This window comes from Apodemus sylvaticus, chromosome 3, assembly GCF_947179515.1.
Source record: "Apodemus sylvaticus chromosome 3, mApoSyl1.1, whole genome shotgun sequence".
In the NCBI taxonomy this organism is placed as follows: domain Eukaryota; kingdom Metazoa; phylum Chordata; class Mammalia; order Rodentia; family Muridae; genus Apodemus; species Apodemus sylvaticus.
Genome location: NC_067474.1, coordinates 158,586,607 through 158,593,924, shown reverse-complemented (window position 1 = coordinate 158,593,924; position 7,318 = coordinate 158,586,607). Strand labels below are relative to the sequence as shown.

The following is a 7,318-nucleotide window of genomic DNA, read 5'->3' as shown; positions in this document are numbered from 1 at the left end:
TTACTGCCAACAATGGCAAAGTCTGGTCTACAGGTCATAGATATGGTGCTGTAAACACTGAAGGCATAACTGACAGGCAAAGGAGACAGACTGGGGCTGCCTTACAGTGCAAAGTGTCCATGAGCTCAGAAGAAAGCTGGACAAATTTCTCTGCTCTGACAACAAAACCAGTTTCATAGCACTCAAGAGGGGCAGGGTAAGACTCGATGATTAGCTGTCTTAGGTTGGCTGTGTGATGCAGAAGTTTCTTTAGGATAGCCATGGAGATGTCATTGTCATAGAAGCTGACCTCGATGAACTGAGAGCACTGACTCAGGGCAGGGAAAAGAGCACTGAGCTGAGAGTCTGTCATCCTACAATGTTCTAATTCCAGTGTCTTCAGAATGTCTGTAAAATTTTCTAGGACAAAAAGACTCAGATCACACAAAATGATACCTGTCAAATGCAGATGTTTGAGATGTTGGAGGCTCTGACACTGTGCAAAGGACTCTAAGTCTGACTGTGAGTACTTGCAGAGGGTGATGGACAGGAACTCTAAGAGGGTCTTCAGACACTTAAGGAGAGACCATGGGGTTAATTTGGCATAGAATGATGTGGTTAACCTAGAGTAGGGGAGACCACATATCCTGAGTCATTGTCACTGTGGGAGTCTGCACACTCAGGTCAAATCATTCTAGGCTGTGACCAGATGCCATCCTAGTAAGACTCCATTATTATTGGTAAATCTATAATGGCCACTAGTCTGAATGGGAAACAGGAAATATTTGCTGTGGAATTGGAAAGAGCTCTCCCTCCTTCCTTACTTGATCAATTAATTCAAGTAGATGACAACTCAGTCGAGATGCTGGAGACAGTTACATCTGGACAACACAGAAATTATTTTGGTGACTCTAATGTCCTGTGTGTCTGTTGACATATGTAGAAGCTTGAAGAAGAGTCACCTATTGACTTTTCTTAGAAGGAATTTACGAAGATTTTTTTCATACAAACAAGGCAAGGTGCAAAGGTTAACAGTTTGGTCAGAGTATCTACTGTATTCATGTTTACTTCCAACTTCTCAATGCAATCTGGCTGAATAATCTTTAAGACCTTCATGACAGTGTACATAGACAATCCACTAATTTTCGTCTTTATACAGCACAGGTGCAGGGAACCCCTTCCATGCCCACTGCAAGAAATAAGTTTGATGTTCCCTTAGAGCCAAATCAATGAACACCTTCAGTGAACACCTTCAAATATTGCCTCAGTGCATATCTATGATGGTGTGTTGGTATTTGATTTTTATACCCAGTTTTTGCTGATCAATCTCCATCCTCTGGTCCACAGGAAATATCCCAGAATTCATGGTGCACATTTCTCAGGTCCAGCACTTGAAGCTTCCACCTTTTGTGGGTAAAACAGAAATGTAAGAAGATGCAAAAGACCGAATACATTAGCCTGCTTTTTCTAGGCATCTTTTTTGTCAGCTGCTCTCTGCTCTGCTCTATCTCCTACACATTTAAGTTTCCAGTGCTGGGTCTCCACATAGGAACTCAAGCCTTCTGAGCAAGGGCTCTTTGCCTTAACTGCATCTGGAAATCTGCCCTGCTTCCTCCATTTGTTACTTTGGACTTCTGCTGTTCCTGTTTCTATTGGTAGAGACACAGGGCCAGGTAACTACAAGGGCTCCAAGCTGTACCTTATTAATTAATGGACATTTGTTACAAAGACTCAACTGTGTAGGACTATGTAGCTCTTCAAGGTGATACCAACAGAACCCCCTGATCCACCTTTGACCCCATTCTCCATGAGGCCATATGTCCTTCTCCTTACACTTAAATGTAAGCCATTTGGCATTACATGGTTATTGCTTACCTTAAGTGAAAATTTCCTGTCAGCAGCATGTCTACACCTTCCAATACAGCTTGCAATGTCCTCATGTTAGGGACTTTGATCGGTGCCCCAACAGGGAGCCAGGGAAAGGGCCAGGCTCCCACCATTTCTTTCAGTATCTTTGTGTGTTTGTCAGTGAATGCTGCCTTGAAGAGTGGTGGGAACAAATCCCTGGGCAGCTCCTGCAGAGCAGAGATGGCCACGGTTTCATTCTTCAGCAGGCTCTGTACTGCCAAGCTCAGCAGTTTGTCTCCCGGTATTAAATGTATGTACCACCATGCCTGGGCCTAAGCTTTTCATGGTCACTGTTCCTCAAGATCTATATCAAAAGATTGTGTCTTCCAGTTTTAAGACCTGGGTGACATGTGTGCCCTCCATTTCTGGATTACAGTTCTTTCCAGATTAAAAGTCCAAACTACAACTTGTTCAACACAAACAATAAGTTTAGCTGAGTGGGTTCTTGCCCTGAAATCACAATTCCCTTAATCTCTTACAGGATTAAGTTGCATTTCATTTCCTGGTGTCCCTTTATTATTACTTGAACTATGTATTTTGTGTTTTTCCTTTCTAAACTTGCTATACTTGATAAAAATGCTCCTCATGATAGGTAACCAGAGGGCAATGTCTATGCAGCCTTTGTTGATACTTCCTTTGTCAATACAATTAATCTGATTCTCTCCTTCACCTTAGTCTCAACCTCAGGGAGACTCTTCAGGAAAGGGCAAAAGGCAACCACATTCTTCACCAAAATATCATTAAAATGGTCTCTATGCCACAAATTCTTCTCCACCGAAACCTCTTATGCCAGGCCTGCACAGTTCAAATCACTCTCAATCAACTCTTCCATATTCCTACTAGGTTAGCCCATTAAGCCCCACTTAAAGCATTCCATGATTTTCTAGATCCAAAGTCCCCAAACATATACTCTTCAAAACAAATGCATGGTCAGGGTTATCACAATAATACCCTAGTTCCTGGTAGCAACTTAGGGTCTTTGCATTTTACTGTTGTGAATAGAAACTATGACCAATGCAACTCTTATCAAAACAATATTTAGTTGGCTCTGTCTTACAACTTCAGAGGTCCAGTCCATTATCATCAAGGCATGCATGTTTCAGGAGGAGCTGAGAGTTCTACATCTTCATTTGAAGAGCACTAGGAGAAGACCAGGCCACGTCTTCTTATAGTACTAATCCCTGGACCAAGCATATTTAAACCACCAAAGGGTTTGATCCCATTACAATAGTGCCCTGGTACAGAGCCACTTCTGCAAGTCATCTATTTGATTGTTTTGTTGTTGTTGTTGTTTTGATGTAGATTCAAGGAATCTTTATGCAGCCATGTCCAGCCTGGATCTGGGATTGTCTCTGCTCAGGACTATAATTCTAGTTTCCAAGTGATGAGGCTGTGTCCTACCTGGATCACCTATACATGTTTTTGTTATGTTTTGGTTTTTTTAATTTCCATCTTACACAATTTGTTAAACAATCAAGGCTAAAGTAACACATTATTAAAGCTCCAGTTCTCTGATCAGCTGAGACACGTGGCTTGTATTACAAAACTGTTAGTATGTATCTTCCATGAAAATTGTCAATTTTAATGTGTGTTTCTATATATTTTTTCAGTTTTATCAGAAATAATTTTCTTCATTTCTCACTGTGTTGCCTTGGGCGTCAGCTGTGGATTTCACCAAGTGAGTAAGGTCTAAAAGCAAGCATGGAATGGGGAGCAGCCTTAGAGCTTCCCTGAGCCTCTGCTGTGCCTCCTCAGCCACGAGGAATTCTGCCCCAGCTGTGGCTGCTCTCGGGGGGTGCTGGAGCATGTGGAGAGTGGAATGGGAGCTGTATGGAGGACGCTGTCTTTCATAGCAGGGACATCTGCAGGGTACTGTAATTCCCCATAACCAACAGGGTCTGTTGGTTCCCCATAAGCAAACCCATTAAATAGTGAGCCATCCAGCTCTATGTGGGTAGGACCATTACCTTGCTCTTTCTCTGGGGCTAACAGACTTCTTTGAAAAACTGAGGTGCAGAGCTAAACAAAGAATTTTCACCTGAGGAATATCGAATGGCTGAGAAACACCTAAAGAAATGTTCAACATCTTTAGTCATCAGGGGAATGCAAATCAAAACAACCCAGAGATTTTACCTCACACCAGTTAGAATGGCTAAGATCAAAAACTCAGGAGACAGCAGGTTCTGGCAAGGATGCTGAGAAAGAGGAACACTCCTCCACTACTGGTGGGATGGCAAGCTGGTACAACCACTCTGGAAATCAATCTGGCAGTTCCTTAGAAAATTGGGCATGATACTATCAGAGGACCCTTTTATACCACTCCTGGCTTATACCCAGAGGATTCCCCAGCCTATAATAAGGACACATGCTCCAGTATATTCATAGCAGCCCTATTTATAATAGCCAGAAGCTGGAAAGAACCCAGATGTCTGTCAAGGGAGGAATGGATACAGAAAATGTGATATATTTACACAATGGAATACTACCCAGCTATTAAATACAATGAATTCATGAAATTCTTAGGGAAATGGGTGTAACTAGAAAAAAATCATCCTAAGTGAGGTAACCTAATCACAAAAGAACTCACATTGTATGCACTCACTGATAAGTGGATATTAGCCCAGAATTTCGGTATACCCAAGACACAATTCACATATCAAATGATGACCAAGAAGAAGGAAGAACAAATTATGGATGCTCTGGTCCTTCTTAGAATGGGGAACAAAATACCCACAGACGGAGATACAGAGGAAAAAGTGTGGAGCGTAAACTGAGGGAAATATGATCCAGAGACTACCCCACCTAGTGATCAATCCCAAAGACAGTTACAAAACCCATGCACTGTTATCAATGCCCACAAGTACTTGCTGACTGGAGCTGGATATAGCTATCACCTGGGAGGGTCTGCTAATGCATGACAAATACAGAGGGGGACACTCTCAGCCAGCCATTGAACTGAGCACAGGGTCCCCAATGGGGGAGCTAGAAAGGATCCAAGGAGCTGAAGTGGTTTGCAGTGCCATAGGAGGAACAATGGTATGAGCCACATAGTACTCCCAGAGCTCCCAGAGACAAAAATATCAAACAGATAGTACACATGGTGTTACCCATGGCTTCAGATGCATAGGCAGCAGAGGATGGCCTTGTTGGACATCAAAGTGAGGCGAGGCCTCTGGCTGTGGAAAGGCTGGATGCAGCAGTGTAGGGGAATACCAAGACAGGGAAGCGGGAGGCAGTTGATAGGGGATCAGGGGGAGGGGAGATGGCTCATGGGACTTTTGGGAAGTAAAAGGAAAATCACTGGAAATATACATAAAAATATATCTAATTAAATAAATAAATGGGTCCTTATTTTCCACTCTTTTTGTTTGTTTGTTTGTTTGTTTGGACAAAGTCCTAACTGAATTGAACATAATCTACTACATATCCTCTACCGAGGCAGGAGGATTCCAGAACTTACAGCTGAGTGCATTCAATGTAATGCATTCCAGATAGGACTCAGATACAGTGTGTGAACTTTTTTTGGAAAAAAAATAATAATTTAAGTAAGATAATGTATTCCAGAGTTCAGTGTTTGTGGAAACATGTTATGGATGTGTCTGGGACTTTGACCATAACCTCAGAATTTATTCTTACCCACATCTGGTCCACTCAGTCTACAAATGTGAAAATGTAAATAGAATTGAATATGTGGATGATCAGTTATCCAATCAGATGGCAGCTTTGGCTCCAGGGGTGGGACTACAAAGGGAAGGTGTTAAGGGAATAGAGGATATAAGGGTCAGAATGACCAGACAAGACACTCTGTGGCTTGGAGCCTGGAGTGACTATATGTTCTTGCTGAGATTGGAGCACCCTATTGCATATTGTAAATCAGATAAGTCATTCACCTCCATCAGGATGCTCCATCCACCAAGGCTTGCCAGTCTCATTTCACCCGAATGTTTCTTGGGTATTTGTTTTCTTGCTTGATTGGTGAGTTTAAATTCAAGCAGCAAATCTCACTTAGCCCAGGGTAGTCAGAACTCCATATGTAGCTAAGTGTCATGAAACATTGAGTGTTCAGCCTCTATACTCTGAGTACAGGCCTACAGTGCCTTGATAGTTTATATAGGGCTGAGGATACAACTTTCAAGGACCTAGACACACAGGGCAAACACCTTATCACCTGCCCTTCTCTAGTAGACATTACAAAAGTATTTAACTCAAAGTGATTATAGATTTATGAAGTGAAAATAAAGAAAAATCTATAGGAGAGAACACTTGGCTATGAGTCCTAGGAAAGCATCAAACTGACAGTTCTCATATTCCATATCTTAAATGTCAGGCTAGAGCTCAGCATGGCTCCTGCTTATAAAATTAATGAAAGTAAAAGTAATTATCCACTTTACATGATATTCCAAATAGCTCCATTGATCATACTCAAACCCTAGTTATGGGTGTGGGACCTTTAACTTTGCTCTTGATGTAAATGAGAGATTTTTTAAGAGGGTTTCCCACAAAAGTTCAGCATTCAGGTTTGTATCTCTATTTACCTGCTTCCAAGGGGAGTAGGATTCAGGGAATCAGTTGTTGTGATTGGGCAGAATAACAGGGAAGATCAGTTCAAATGGGTGTTTATGGATCTCTAGGAGGCCCTACAGGGAACTGTGTCATTGAGAAAGGCACACATTGAGTAATGGGAAATACAAGGTTTCCAACCCTGCAGGAGAAATGACTGGGACTCTGAATAATTGTTTTTTGTAATGATATGGTAAAGAGGTTGCATTTTGTCTTAAAACAATTCTTTCATTAAATGTTTCTGTAGCATGTGACTACCTGAAGGTCATGATGAACTTCAAGTCACCTCCCCCCAACTCCCCACTTCTGTAGCTGGTAAGAAGAAGCCTAGTAAAAAATGAAACCTTAGTCATCTTGGCTCTGGAGGCCCTGCCCATGAATCTCTTTCTACCACTGTTCAAGGATACATTCACTGGCAAACAACATAACATCTTGAGGGTGATAGTGGAAGCATGGCCCTTCTTTGGTAGCCATGATAGAGACTCCATACCTGGAGACCTTGAAGCTGTGCTGGATGGCCAAGGAGGCAAAAGATGTACTACAGGAAATCTATCAGAGGCTGGAGTTTGGGCCATCTCTGTCTATAATCCCTTAGTGCTTCTTGAGGTATTTGAGCAAAGCTCAATCCAGGAATTGGAAAGAAAGACGCATTGGGACCTGGGAACCCTTGCATTGATAGGCCCTGGGCTGGGCCAGATGAAAAACCTCCAGAAATACCTTCTCCAGAAAATCTGCATCCCTGTGGAGTAGCTTGTGAACTGAGTGATGAAAGAGAGGTATATTACAGAGATTATTCCCCAGTCCAGTTTCCAAACTCTACATGCTTTAGCATCACTATTTGAATGATATCTGCTTTCTGAATGAATGCCTA

At 42.2% G+C, this 7,318-nt stretch overlaps 1 pseudogene; it reads right to left on the bottom strand.

Annotated features, from left to right (window-relative positions):
• LOC127680427 (preferentially expressed antigen in melanoma-like protein 7) lies at nucleotides 1–3,694 on the bottom strand (annotated as a pseudogene).
• Nucleotides 3,695–7,318: the final 3,624 nt, after the last annotated feature.